A 16,085-nucleotide genomic window follows, 5' to 3' on the forward strand; every position below is an offset into this window, starting at 1 on the left:
TATCAACTTTTAGAAACAAAAGAGTGAGGCGTTGGACTTAAGTGATCATTTCGCAGTTGAAATAAATCTTGTCCTCTCACCTGTATCTTGCACTTAATATATGTAGCAATACTTTGTATCATCCTATCACAAGTATTTGTTGTGACTCAGTTAATGGCTGATAAATATTTTGTATAAAGTAGAATCTGTACAGAAAAATATTAGATAAGTTGTATTTATTTTTATTATTTTTTAGCTTAGACACTATAAATGATGCTCCTTTTTGGCCAGAATTACTGGAAGTGCCTCTTGGTTTTATATATATATATATATATATACATATACATATATATATATATATATATGTTATAGTAAATATATACTCAAAGTTAGTAGAATTGTGTCACATATGATCAATGTGGATGTTGCAATGTGAAAACAATGTATAATATAAATATAATTCTGTGGTATCATGTTTGATGTAGTCATTTGTACAACCCAAGTCCTCCATCCACTTTTGAAGGCATCCTTTCTTCTCATATCCAAATGCAGTAGCCTGTACCCAGCCTACACTGTAATGACACATCCATTGACCCTCCTACAATTTCCAAGAACTCCTGGAGACTTCTATTCCCATGGTCACATCCCTCTCCCTGTCTCTGATGAATTCTTAGCTGCATTAGTCTTCATCTAACTTTCTGCAGCTAAGCTGTGCCCTTTCTCTAATAGAATAGTTAGCACCAAAACCAAGATAACCAGATTTCTAATAGTCAGCTTCAGGGTCCTGTGAAATACACAGTGCTGCCATTTATACTATGAATGCTACAATTTATCCTATCAAGTTTGTCTGTGAATGCCCAATATACAGGATATTTGGTTGTACAGACTCAGAATTGTTTTTGGTCTACATATATAAAAAGCTTTACAAAATTCTGAATGGTTTGAAAACACTCAAATATAGTTCTCTGAAACAAACAAAAGCAAAATGCAATTTCTACCCAAAGTTCCCAAGGAGTCAATTCTTCAATCTACACACATTGATTTCCCGATTACCTATGAAACAAAATTCTAATGTCTAAGCCTGTTATATTCAAAGTTCCCTTCACTCAGGCCTCAAACCATGTCCCCATCAAAGGAACCAGCCATTAATCATTTATATTTCTATATCTTAGGCAAATCAAATTAGTAGGGGATTTTCACACTCTATAAATACATTTTCTTTCTCCCTTTGTGCATACACAAATTCTTCCAACTACACGCAGCACAACAGAGCAAGATTGACTATGTCTTTTTGAGTTCTGGATTCTATCCCTCTCCCAGGGCTTTCCTCTTATGGTGATGCTCTGGTCCTCAGTGGAAGGGAGACCATAACTAGGTCCAGTCTGAACTTTCATCTCCTTCCTGTGTTTAGGTACTGTCAAACTGGCCTTAGGTAAGGAAAAGTTAATTTACATGATGGGGTAAGAGGTGATGATTGGTAAGCTCTAATGGAGCCTGAGATCCAGGCCAGAGGAAAGGGATGGCCAAGGCCATTGTCTGAAATAGCCTCAGAGATCAGATTAGCGTGTCCTTGGTCACACTAATCCATACTTGGTCCAGCCCTACAGATCACCTCTATGCCCACTGAACCACATGAGGTGGAGCTTAGGAAATGGGTACCACACCCTGACCAATGAAAAGAAAAAATGTAATCAGTTCTTAAATGATTAGAGAACTTTCTGCCTGTTAGGATAGTTTTAAGCAACAGTCTTGCTTCTTTTAGTCCTGGAACCACTCCATGTCCAGATCATTCTTTCTTACATCATTGCTGGCTTAAGAGAGGAAACCCAGCTCCACTTCTGCTGAAATCTGACAGATGTGAAGAGTTGTTGAGTGGCCTGTGCTGTCTGGGATCCTCTGGGCTACTGGGACCAGACAGAACTGGATGGGGGAGGGGCGTATTGCTTCATACTTTGTAGTTATACTCAGGAAATGGGATTGCTCCTTCCTCCATTGTCAAACTGACTGGCTCTTCCCCACCAGATGCCAAAGGTGAATTCATTGAAGGCTTGGGCTCTGGTCTTCGGGGACTTCAAGGCAGATAAAGATTATGCATTAGTTTTCTATTTCTGCCAGAATAATTTACCACAACCTTGGTAACTTAAAATAAGGCAAATTTATTAGCTCACAACTCTGTCAGTCAGAAGTCCAGATGGGCTTGGCTGGACTCTCTGCTTTGGGTCTCTCACAAGACTGAAATCAAGTGTTTGCCAGCCTGACCTCTTTTCTGAAGTCTCTAGAATCATTCAGCTTGCTGGCAGAATACAGTTCCTTCCAATGACAGAGCTAACGTCCCATTCCTTTGCTGGCTGTCCTCTGGGAACCTCTCTCAGCTTCTTAAGGTCACCTCACTCCTCCAGGCATTTCTCCTCTCACCCGGCCCCCACCCCATCTTCAAACCAGCGATGGCATGTGATTCATTCTTACACCCTGAGACTTTCTAACTTCAGCTGCTGCTGCATCCTCTCTGTCTCTAGCTTTTGAAAGTTCTCTGCTTTTAAGGACTCATGTGATTATACTGGACCCAAATGATCCAAGATTCTCTCCCTATATTAAGGTCTTTAACATGAACTACATCTGAAAAGTCTCTTTTGCCATGTAATTTAACATATTTACAGTTTCTTGGGGATTAGGGGGTAGACAACTTTGGTGGCTATAATTTAACCTTCCACAAATCATGAAAAGAATGAGGAACACAGTAAAGATAATGAAGGCATATGGACTACACAGCTGTTCCACATCAAGAAAGCTCATGTCCACAATGAAACAGGCAGATCAGTTTTAAAAAGTCAGCAGTGGCAATGGGGAAAGCAGGAAAGGCCCAGTCTTGAGAATGTTGCAACAGCCTATTGAAAATAAGCTGTTGGGTGTTCCAATCAAGATGGTGGGATAGAAGGACCTGGAGCTGACCTCCTCCCACAAATACATCAACAATACATCTACATGTGGGACAATTCTCACAGAATACCTACTGAAGGCTGGCAGAAGATCTCAGACGCCTAAAAGTGCAAGAAAGATCTCCACGTAACTGGGTAGGACGAAAGGGGAAAAAAAAAGCAGCAGGACCTGCACCCCTGGGAGGGAGCTGTGAAAGAGGAAAGGTTCCTGCACTCTTAGAAGCCCCCTCACAGGTATGGAGATGAGCTGGGAAAGAAAGGGAGCCTCACAGGCTCGGAGGAGAGCACATCAACTGGTTTGTGGCAGGCAGAACAGAGAGAGACCTGCACAGACAGTCCGTGTCACCACCCTGCACTCCCAAGCCCCTGCATCCACTGGTATGGGCAGGGGCTGGATGCTGAAACTCAGGCCTTAGAGGAAAGACCCAGGGACAGGACTGGGGTTGGCTGTGCAGAGACAGCCTGAAGGGGCTAGATGGAGTACCACCGCAACCGGGGGTGTACACAGAAGAAGCCTAAGCCTGCCAGAGAAGCTAAGCGCCATTGTTAAGGAGTATGCAAAGGGAGGGGTAGGGCCCAGCATTGCAGTCTAACTCTTTGCATCCTCATGGTGGGCATGGTGCCGCCACTGAAACCCCATTATTAATGCACATGCAAGCAAAAGGAAGGGCAGGGCCCGCCACAGCAGCCCTTTTGCCAAGCACTCTCATCTGGCTCAGCACCCCTTCTACGAGTTCTGAGAGTGCACAAGCGCCAGTGGGTTGACCACATGCAGAGGCAGGACTAAAATCAGAGCTGATCACCAGGAGCCAAGCAACTCAGGAAGCAGGGCTGAAATATGAGCCCTCTCCCTGTGGCTGTGAGATATGTGGATTTATGCCACCACCAAATGGCTTTGTAAACTCAGCACCTGCAGGACATCTGAGTGAACAATGGGTGCTCCCTGGCTGGGATGGGTCTGACCTTAGAAGCTGTGGGCTCTGTGGGTATGGGTACATGGAGGCTGGGCTGGGCCAGGGTCTAGGCTGCCTCCACGGCTCCCACAGCAGGTCCAGGTGTATGACTACTGTGCTCCTGGTAGCTGACTTCAGTGGATCTGAGCCTATGGATGTATGCTGGTGGCTTTGTGAAAAAAATGCCTCAGGCATATTAGGGCCGATTGCCAGCCTTCCCATGGTTGAGGCGGGGCTGAAGGTGGTGCCCAAAACAGTAAACTTTGTGAGCCCACACAATGAGTGAAAGAGAGACACCACAGAGCTCATATCCTGCTGGACAGCTCTGGTGGAGGAATACTCAATGGCTCCTCTCCCAGTGGGAGTGCTCCAATATCTCGCCTACCTCACACCACAGTTCAGAAATGGATCTGGAGACTTCTACTCCAGCAACTAAGGAGGAGACCTGCTCCCAAAAGGGTTGTGACAATCACAGAGCAAAGAGGAGTTCTTGCACAACAGCCAGTGCAGGCTCTGATCACCACAACACAAGTCACACCCCCTATCAAGGGGATAATGGCCAGCACACATGGAGAAAAGAGGTGGAAGGCATCCACATTAAAAACAGCCCTTGCACCAAACATATTAAACCCACACAGTCTACACAGGGATGCATCCACATAAAAATAGCCCTCCAAGAACACAGTAGATAATTTTTTTCTCCTAAATATATAGAGTAAGAGAAATATAAGTAAAATGAAGAAGCAGAGAAACTGCTCCAAATTTAAAGATTAAGTGAATTCCCCTGAAAAAGCAAACAATAAAACAGTCTAATAGACACCAGGTTCAAAAAGGAGATAATGAAAATACTGAAGGAATTAAGAAAGGATATCGATTAAAATGCAGATTACTGTAAATAGGAACAAGAAACTATAAAGAGAGGCCAAGAAAAATTAGAAAATTCATTTACTGAGATGAAAGCTGAGCTAAAGGTAATAAAAAGCAGACTGAATAAGGCAGAAAAATGAATAAGTGGTCTGGAAGATAGGATAATGGAAATCACCCAAGCAGACAGCAGACAGAAAGCCAAATGAAAAAAATGAAAGCAATATAAGAGACCTATGGGATAATATAAAGCATGCCGACCTGAGCATCATAGGGATTCCCAAAGGACAAGAAAGAGAAAAGGGGATCAAAAATGCATTTGAAGAAATTATTGCTGAAACCAAATCTAAAGAAGGAAAGAGATATCCAGGTACAGGAAGCACAGAGGGTCCCAAACAAGATGAACCCAAACAGACCTACACCAAGACATATTATAATTAAAATGGCAAAAGTTAAAGACAAAGTGAGGATTCAAAGGCAGCAAGAGAAAAACAGAGTTAATTATGAGTGAACCGCTATAAGGGTATCGCTGATTCCTCTACAGAAACATTGCAGGCTAGAATGGAGTGGCAAGATATATTCAAAGTTCTGAAAGGGAAAAATTTGCAACCCAGGATATTCTACCCAACAAGATTATCACTTAGAATAGAAAGAGAGATAAAGAGTTTCTGAGACAAGCAAAAACTAAAAGAATACAGCAATACTAAACTTATCCTAAAAGAAATACTGAAAGGACTTTTTCTAAACAGAAAAGAAGCAAAAATCTATAGGAATAAGTAATGACAATTGGGAAGTAAATCATCTAAATAAGCGAGTATACAGGGCCCTGAACCAAGATGGCAGAGTAGAAGGACGTGCTCTCACTCCCTCTTGTGAGAACACCAGAATCACAACTAGCTACTGGACATTCATTGACAGGAAGACACTGGAACTCACCAAAAAAGATACCCCCCATCCAAAGACAAAGGAGAAGCCACAATGAGATGGTAAGACGGGTGCAATCACAGTAAAATCAAATCCCATCACTGCTGGGTGGGTGACTCACATACTGGAGAACACTTATATCACAGAAGTCCACTCACTGGAGTGAAGGTTCTGAGCCCCACATCAGGCTTCCCAACCTGGGGGTCTGGCAAGGGGAGGAGCAATTCCTAGAGAATCAGAATTTGAAGGCTAGTGGGATTTGATTGCAGGACTTCGACAGGACTGGGGGAAACAGAGACTCCACTCTTGGAGGGCACACACAAAGTAGTGTGCACATTGGGACCCAGGGGAAGGAGCAGTGACCCCAGGGGAGACTGAACCAGACCTACCTGCTAGTGTTGGAGGGTCTCCTGCAGAGGTGGGGGGTGGCTGTGGCTCACCATGGGGACAGGGATGCTGGCAGCGGAGGTTCTGGGAAGTGCTCCTTGGCATGAGCCCTCTCAGAGTCTTCAATTAGCACCACCAAAGAGCCTAGGTAGGCTCCACTGTTGGGTTGCCTCAGGCCAAACAACCAACAGGGAGGGAACCCAGCCCCACCCATCAGCAGTCAAGCGGAATAAAGTTTTACTGAGCTCTGCCCACCAGAGCAACAGTCAGCTCTACCCACCACCAGTCTGCCCCATCAGGAAACTTGCACAAGCCTCTTAGCTAGCCTCATCCACCAGAGGGCAGACAGCAGAAGCAAGAACTACAGTCCTGAAGCCTGTGGAACAAAAGCCACATTCACAGAAATACAGACAAGATGAAAAGGCAGAGGGCTATGTACCAGATGAAGGAACAAGATAAAACTGCAGAAAAACAACTAAAGGAAGTGGAGATAGGCAACCTTCCAGAAAAAGAATTCAGAATAATGATAGTGAAGATGATCCAGGACCTTGGAAAAAGAATGGAGGCAAAGATGGAGAAGATGCAAGAAATGTTTAACAAAGACCTAGAAGAATTAAAGAACAAGCAAACAGAGATAAACAATACAATAACTGAAATGAAAACTACACTAGGAGGAATCAACAGCAGAATAACTGAGGCAGAAGAACGGATAAGTGACCTGCAAGACAGAATGGTGGAATTCACTGCTGCAGAACATAATAAAGAAAAAAGAATGAAAAGAAATGAAGATAGCATAAGAGACCTCTGGGACAACATTAAACGCAACAACATTCGCATTATAGGGGGTCCCAGAAGGAGAAGAGAGAGAGAAAGGACCCGAGAAAATATCTGAAGACATTATAGTAGAAAACTTCCCTAACATGGGAAAGGAAATAGCCACCCAAGTCCAGGAAGCACAGAGAGTCCCAGGCAGGATAAACCCAAGGAGAAACATGCTGAGACACATGGTAATCAAACTGGCAAAAATTAAAGACAAAGAAAAATTATTGAAAGCAGCAAGGGAAAAACGAAAAATAACATACAAGGAAACTCCCATAAGATTAACAGCTGATTTATCAGCAGAAACTCTACAAGCCAGAAGGAAGTGGCATGATATACTTAAAGTGATGAAAGAGAAGACACTACAACCAAGATTACTCTACCTGACAAGGATCTCATTCAGATTTGATGGAGAAATCAAAAGCTTTACAGACAAACAAAAGCTAAGAGAAGTCAGCACCACCAAAGCAGCTCTACAACAAATGCTAAAGGAACTTCTCTAAGTGGGAAACACAAAAGAAGAAAAGGACCTACAAAAACAAACAATTAAGAAAATGGTCATAGGAACATACATATCGATAATTACCTTAAATGTGAATGGATTAAGTGCTCCAACTAAAAGATACAGATTTGCTGAATGGATACAAAAACAAGACCCATATATATGCTGTCTACAGGAGACCCACTTCAGACCTAGGGACACATATAGACTGAAAGTGAGGCGATGGAAAAAGATATTCCATGCAAATGGAAATCAAAAGAAAGTTGGAGTAGCAATACTCATATCAGATAAAAGTAGACTTTAAAATAAAGAATGTTACAAGAGACAAGGAAGGACACTACATAATGATCAAGGGATCAATCCAAGAAGAAGATATAACAATTATAAATATATATATACGCACCCAACATAGGAGCATCTCAATACATAAGGCAACTGCTAACAGCTATAAAAGAGAAAATCGACAGTAACACAATAATAGTGGGGGGCTTTAACACCTCACTTACACCAATGGTCAGACCATCCAAAATGAAAATAAATAAGGAAACAAGCTTTAAATGACACAATAGACCAGATAGATTTAATTGATATTTATAGGACATTCCATCCAAAAAGAGATTACACTTCTCAAGTGTGCACGGAACATTCTCTAGGATATAGATCACACCTTGGGTCACAAATCAATCCTCAGTAAATTTAAGAAAATTGAAATCAAATCAAGCATCTTTTCTGACCAAAATGCTATGAGATTAGAAATGAATTACAGGGAAAAAAATATAAAAAACACAAACACATGGAGGCTAAACAATACATTACTAAATAACGAAGAGATCACTAAAGATCAAAGAGGAAATCAAAAAATACCTAGAGACAAATGACAACAAAAACAAGACGATCCAAAACCTATGGGATGCATCAAAAGCAGTTCTAAGAGGGAAGTTTATAGCAATACAATCGTACCTCAAGAAACAAGAAAAAGCTCAAATAAACAATCTAACGTTACACCTAAAGGAACTAGAGAAAGAAGAACAAACAAAACCCAAAGTTAGCAGAAGGAAAGAAATCATAAAGATAGGAGCAGATATAAATGAAACAGAGACAAAGAAAACAATAGCAAAGATCAATAAAACTAAAAGCTGGTTCTTTGAGAAGATAAAATTGATAAACCATTAGCCAGACTCATCAAGAAAAAGAGGGAGAGGACTCAAATCAATAAAATTAGAAATGAAAAAGGAGAAGTTACAGCAGACACCACAGAAATACAAAGCACCCTAAGAGACTACTACAAACAACTCTATGTCAATAAAATGGACAACCTGGAAGAAACAGACAAATTCTTAGAAAGGTATAACCCTCCAAGACTGAACCAGGAAGAAATAGAAAACATGAACAGACCATCACAACTAATGAAATTGAAACTGTGATTAAAAATCTTCCAACAAACAAAAGTCCAGGACCAGATGGCTTCACAGGTGAATTCTACCAAACATTTAGAGAAGAGCTAACACCCATCCTTCTCAAACTCTTCCAAAATACTGCAGAGGAAGGAACACTCCCAAACTCATTCTATGAGGCCACCATCACCCTGATACCAAAACCAGACAGAGATACTACAAAAAAAGAAAATTAAAGACCAATATCACTGATGCATATACATGCAAAAATCCTCAACAAAATACTAGCAAACAGAATCCAACAACACATTAAAAGGATCATACACCATGATCAAGTGGGATTTATCCCAGGGATGCAAGGATTCTTCAATATACGCAAATCAATAAATGTGATACACCATATTAACAAATTGAAGAATAAAGACCATATGATCATCTCAATAGATGAAGAAAAAGCTTTTGACAAAATTCAACACCAATTTATGATAAAAAGTCTACAGAAAGTGGGCATAGAGGGAGCCTACCTCAACATAATAAAGGCCATATATGACAAACCCACAGCAAACATCATTCTCAATGGAGAAAAACTGAAAGCATTTCCTCTAAGATCATGTACAAGACAAGGATGTCCACTCTCACCACTATTATTCAACATAGTTTTGGAAATCATAGCCATGGCAATCAGAGAAGAAAAAGAAATAAAAGGAATACAAATTGGAAAAGAAGAAGTAAAACTGTCACTGTTTGCAGATGACATGATACTATACATAGAGAATCCTAAAGATGCCACCAGAAAACTACTAGAGCTAATCAATGAATTTGGTAAAATTGAAGAATACAAAATTAATGTACAGAAATCTCTTGCATTCCTATACACTAATGATGAAAAATCTGAAAGAGAAATTAAGGAAACACTCCCATTTACCATTGCAATGAAAAGAATAAAATACCTAGGAATAAACCTACCTACGGAGACAAAAGACCTGTATGCAGAAAATTATAAGACACTGATGAAAGAAATTAAAGATGATACCAACAGATGGAGAGATATTCCATGTTCTTGGATTGGAAGAATCAATATTGTGAAAATGACTATACTACCTAAAGCAATCTGCAGATTCGATGCAATCCCTATCAAATTACCAATGGCATTTTTTACAGTACTAGAACGAAAAATGTTAAAATTTGTATGGAGACACAAAAGACCCCGAATAGCCAAAGCAGTCTTGAGGGAAAAAACAGAGCTGGAGGAATCAGACTCCCTGACTTCACACTATACTACAAAGCTACAGTAATCAAGACAATATGGTACTGGCACAAAAACAGAAACATAGATCAATGGAGCAAGGCAGAAAGCCCAGAGATAAACCCACGCACCTATGGTCAACTAATCTATGACAAAGGAGGCAAGGATATACCATAGAGAAAAGACAGTCTGTTCAATAAGTGGTGCTGGGAAAACTGGACAGCTACATGTAAAAGAATGAAATTAGAACACTCCCTAACACCATACACAAAAATAAACTCAGAATGGATTAGAGACCTAAATGTAAGACCAGACACTATAAAAGTCTTAGAAGAAAGCATAGGAAGAACACTCTTTGACATAAATCACAGCAAGATCTTTTTTGATTCACCTCCTAGAGTAATGGAAATAAAAATAAACAAAAGGGACCTATTGAAACTTCAAAGCCTATTCACAGCAACGGAAACCATAAACAAGACAAAAAGACAACCCTGAGAATGGGAGAAAATATTTGCAAACGAATCAATGGACAAAGGATTAATCTCCAAAATATATAAACAGCTCATGAGGCTCAATATTAAGAAAACAAACAACCCAATCCAAAAATGGGCACAAGACCTAAATAGACATTTCTCCAAAGAAGACATACAGATGGCCAAGAAGTAGAAGAAAAGCTGCTCAACATCACTAATTATTAGAGAAATGCAAATCAAAACTACAATGAGGTATCACCTCATACCAGTTAGAATGGGCATCATCAGAAAATCTACAAACAACAAATGATGGAGAGGGTGTGGAGATAACGGAACCCTCTTGCACTGTTGGTGGGAATGTAAATTGATACAGCCACTATGGAGAACAGTATGGAGGTTCCTTAAAAACCTCAAATACAATTACCATATGACCCAGCAATCCCACTACTGGGCATATACCCAGAGAAAACCATAATTCAAAAAGACACATGCACCCCAATGTTCATTGCAGCACTATTTACAATAGCCAGGTCATGGAAGCAAACTAAATGCCCATCGACAGATGAATGGATAAAGAGGATGTTTCACATATATACAATGGAATATTACTCAGCCATAAAAAGGAACAAAATTGGAATATTTTTAGAGATGTGGATGGACATAGAGACTGTCATACAGAGTGAAGTAAGTCAGAAAAAGAAAAACAAATATTGTATATTAACGCATATATGTGGAATCTAGAAAAGTGGTACAGATGAACTGGTTTTCAGGGCAAAAATAGAGACACAGGTGTAGAGAACAAATGAATGGACACCACGGCGGGAAAGCAGCAGGGGGTGGTGGGATGAATTGGGAGACTGGGATTGACATATATACACTAATATGTTTAAAATAGATAACTAATAAGAACCTGCTGTATATATATAAAAAAAAGACAGAGTGCCAGACTGGATATAAAAACAAGAGCCTACAATATGCTGCCTACAAGAGACCCACTTTAGGGCAAAGGACACATATAGATTGAAAGTGATGGTATGAAAAATGATATTTCATGCAAATGGAAATGACAGGAAAGCAGCTCGCAATACTCATATCAAAGTATACTTTAAAACAAAGGCCATAAAGAAAGATAAAGGACACTATATAATGATAAAAGGATCAATACAAGAAGAGGATATTACACCCGTCAACATATATGCACCCAATATAGGAGCACTCAAATACATAAAACAACAGATATAAAGGGAGAAATTGAAGGGAATACAATAATAGTAGGAGACTTTAACACCCTACTCACACTAATGGACAGATCTCCTAGACAGAATATCAGTAAGGCAACAGAGATCCTAAATGATACAATAGGACAGTTAGACTTCACTGACATTTTCAAGACATTACATCCAAAAAAACCAGAAAAAACATTCTTTTCAAGTGCACATGGAACACTCTCCAGGACTGACCATACACTGGGGCACAAAATAAGCCTTAACAAATTTAAGAGTATAGAAATTATTTCAAGCATCTTTTCTGACCACAGTGGCATGAAACTAGAAGGCAGCCACAGAAAAAGAAATGAGAATAACATGAATACATGGAGAGTAAACAATATGCTACTAAAAATAACAATGGGTCAATGATGAAATCAAAGAGGAAATTAAAACATAACTTGAGACAAATGAAATGAGCATACAACCATACAAAATCTATGGGATGCATCAAAAGCAGAGGGAAGTTCATAACAATACAGGCCTTCCTCAAAAAAAAAAACAAAAAGAAAGAAAAACCTCAAATAAACAACCTAATCTACTACCTAAAAGAATTAGAAAAAGAAGAACAAACAAAACCTAAAGTCAGCAGAAGGAAGGAAATAATAAATATCAGAGAGGAAATAAATAGTATAGAGATAAACAATAGAAAAAAATCAATAAAACCAAGAACTAGTTCTTTGAAAGTGTAAACAAAACTGAAAAACCTCTGGCCAGGCTCACCAAGAAGAAAAGAGAGAGGACCCAAATAAACAAAATAAGAAATGAAAAAGGAGAAATAATAGTGTGGAAATACAAAAAACCTTAAGAGAATTCTATGAACAATTATATGCCAACAAATTCAACAACTTAGAAGAAATGGACAAGTTTCTAGAAACATACAGTCCACCAAAACTGAATCAAGAAGAAACAGATAATTTGAACAGACCAATCACTAGAAATGAAATAGAATCTGAAATAAAAACACTCCCTAAAAAAAAGTCCAGGACTTTTGGCTTCACAGGTGAATTCTACAAACCATACAAAGAACTTATACCAATTCTTCTCAAACTCTTCTGAAAGACTGAAGCAGAGGGAGCACTCCAAAAGACATTCTATGAAGCCACCATCACCCTGATACCAAAACCAGACAAAGATACCACAAAAAAAAAAAAAGAAAATTACAGGCCAATATCTTTGATGAATATAGATGCAAATATTCTCAAAAAAATATGAGCAAACCAAATCCAACAACACATGAAAAAGATCATACACGATGACCAAGTTGGATTCATCCCAGGGTCAGAAAGATGGTTCAACATACACAAATCAATCAATGTCATACACCAAAACAACAAAAGAAAAAACCACATGATCATCTCAATAGATTCAGAAAAAGGATTTGATAAAATTCAACCTCCCTTCATGATAAAAACTCTTCCCAAAGTGGGTATTGAGGGAACATATCTCAATATAATAAAAGCTATTTATGACAAACCCACAGCCAATGTAGTAATCAACAGTGAAAGGCTGAAAGCCTTCTTACTAAAATCAGGAACAAGGCAATGATGCCCACTCTCACCACTTATATTCAACATAGAATTGACAGTCCTAGCCAGAGCAATCAGACTAGAAAAAATAAAAATTATCCAGATTGGAAGAGAAAAGGTAAAATTGTCATTATATGAAGATGACATGATACTATATATAGAAAACCCTAAAGACTCCACACAAATATTGCTAGAACTGATAAACGAATTCAGCAAGGTAGCAGGATACAAGATTAACATACAGAAATAGGTTGCATTTCTTTATACTAACAATGAAATATCAGAAAGTGAGTATAAAAATATTCCTTTTAAGATCACATCAAAATCAATAAAATACTTAGGAATACACTTGACCAAGGAGATGTAAGACTTACATGCTGAGAACTATAAAACATTAATAAAGGAAATTGATGTTAATTCAAAGAAATGGAAAGATATCCCATGCTCTTGGACTGGAAGAATTAATATTGTTAAAATGGCCATTCTACCCAAAGCAATGTACAGATTTAATGTGATTCCTATCAAAATTTTCACAGCACTAGAACAAATAATCCAAAAATTTACATGGAACATAAAAGATCCAGAATTGCCAAAGCAATCCTAAGGAAAAAGAACAAGGCAGGAGGCATAACCCTCCCAAACTTTAGACAATACTACAAAGCTAAAGTAATCAAAACAGTGTGGTATTGGCACAAAAACAGGCATACAGATCAATGGAACAGAAAAGAGACTCCAGAAATAAACCCACACACCTACAGTCAATTAATCTTCAACAAAGCAGGCAAGAATATACGATGGAGAAATGACAGTCTCTTCAGCAAGTGGTGCTGGGAAAGTTGGACAGCTTCATGTAAATCAATAAAGTTAGAACACACCCTCACACCATACATAAAAATAAACTCAAAATGACTTAAAGACTTAAATAATAAGGCATGACACCATAAAACTCCTAGAAGAGAAGAACATAGGCAAAACATTCTCTGACATAAACCATACCAATGTTTTCTTAGGTCAGTCTCCCAAGGCAAGAGAAATAAAAACAAAAATAAACAAATGGGACCGAATTAAACTCAAAAGTTTTGCACAGCAAAGGAGACCATAAGCAAAATGAAAAGACAACCAGAATGGGAGAAAATATTTGCAAATGATGTGACCGACAAGGGCTGAATCTCCAAGATACAAACAGCACATACAACTCAACAACAAAACAAAAAACCCAATTGAAAAATAGTCAGAAGAACTTAATAGACATTTATCCAAAGAAGATATACAGATGGCCAGTAAGCACATGAAAAGATGCTCAACATCACTAATTATTAGAGAAATGCAAATCAAAACTACAATGAGGTACCACCTCACAGGGGTCCAAATGGCCATCATTAAAAAGTCCACAAATAACAAATGCTGGAGAGGGTGTTGAGAAACAGGAACCCTCCTACAATGTAAATTGGTGCAGCCACTATGGAACAATATGGAGGTTCCTTCAAAAACTAAAAACAGAGTTGCCTATGATCTGGCAATCCTACTCCTGTGCATATATCCAGACAAAGCTATAATTTAAAAATAAACATGCACCCCTATGTTCACAGCAGCACTATTCACAGTAGCCAAGACATGGAAACAACCTAAATGCCCATCGACAGAGGAATGGATAAAGAAGGTGTGGTACGTATATACAATGGAATATTACTCAGCCATAAAAAATAATGAACTAATGCCATTTGCAGCAACATGGTTGGACCTAGAGATTATCACACCAAGTGAAGTAAGTCAGAAAGAAAAAGACAAATACCATATGATATCACTTATATGTGGAATCTAAAATATGATACACATGAAGTGATCTACAAAATAGAAACAGACTCACAGACATAAAGAAGAAACTTGTCATTGCCAAGGGGATGGGCATAGGTGGAGGGATGGATTGGGAGTTTGGGATTAGCAGATGCAAACTATTATATAGAGAACGGATAAACAACAAGGTCCTACTATATAGCACAGGGAACTATATTCAATATCCTATGATAAACCATAATGGAAAAGAAGGTGAAAAAGAACGTATACATATATGTATAACTGAATCATTTTGCTGTACAGCAGAAATTAACACAACATTGTAAATCAATTATACTTCAAGAAAATAAACTTTAAAAAAGAAAGAAAATAAGCTGTTGGGATGTGGTATGATATAATGCAGTATATGCTCTTGACCATCTAACAGTATATGCTGCTGTTTATCCTATACCAGAATACATAGGTATTTGAATTAAAAGGTGGAAGCAGGAATTATCTCCTTATTATACCCAATAACCAACTTATTTTTCTCCCCATGTCTTAAAATTTTGGTTTTGCTTGTTGAGAGGAAGTAGTTTCCAAATGAGGGATACTCTGACCAGAGGACATGATATTTCCATTACCTGGAATTGATGCTACCACATGGCCATTTTGTTCTCTCACTGAGTCAACAGGAGAGGAACTGATTGATCCCAATTTATTAAGTTGAAATAAGATTTCTGCTACAAAGTAGTGGCAAGATTGTATTTGGAGCCCAAAGGATTCTCCATGGAGACTTTTAGTACTTCTGTGTCAAACAGTAAATGTAGTAGAAAACTAGAGCAACCCAATAAAGGCAGGACCATGAAGAACACTGACCCTTCAGGACTGAAGTTTTGGGTCATATCATTAGCAAAAAACCTCACATAGTTTTCTGATTATATGATATATGGCATGTATCCATCATTATGGTATCAGATAGAGTATTTTCAGTATCTTAAAAATAATCTGTGCTCTGCCTATTCATCCTTCCCCTCCACC

This window comes from Orcinus orca, chromosome 11, assembly GCF_937001465.1.
Source record: "Orcinus orca chromosome 11, mOrcOrc1.1, whole genome shotgun sequence".
Taxonomy (NCBI): domain Eukaryota; kingdom Metazoa; phylum Chordata; class Mammalia; order Artiodactyla; family Delphinidae; genus Orcinus; species Orcinus orca.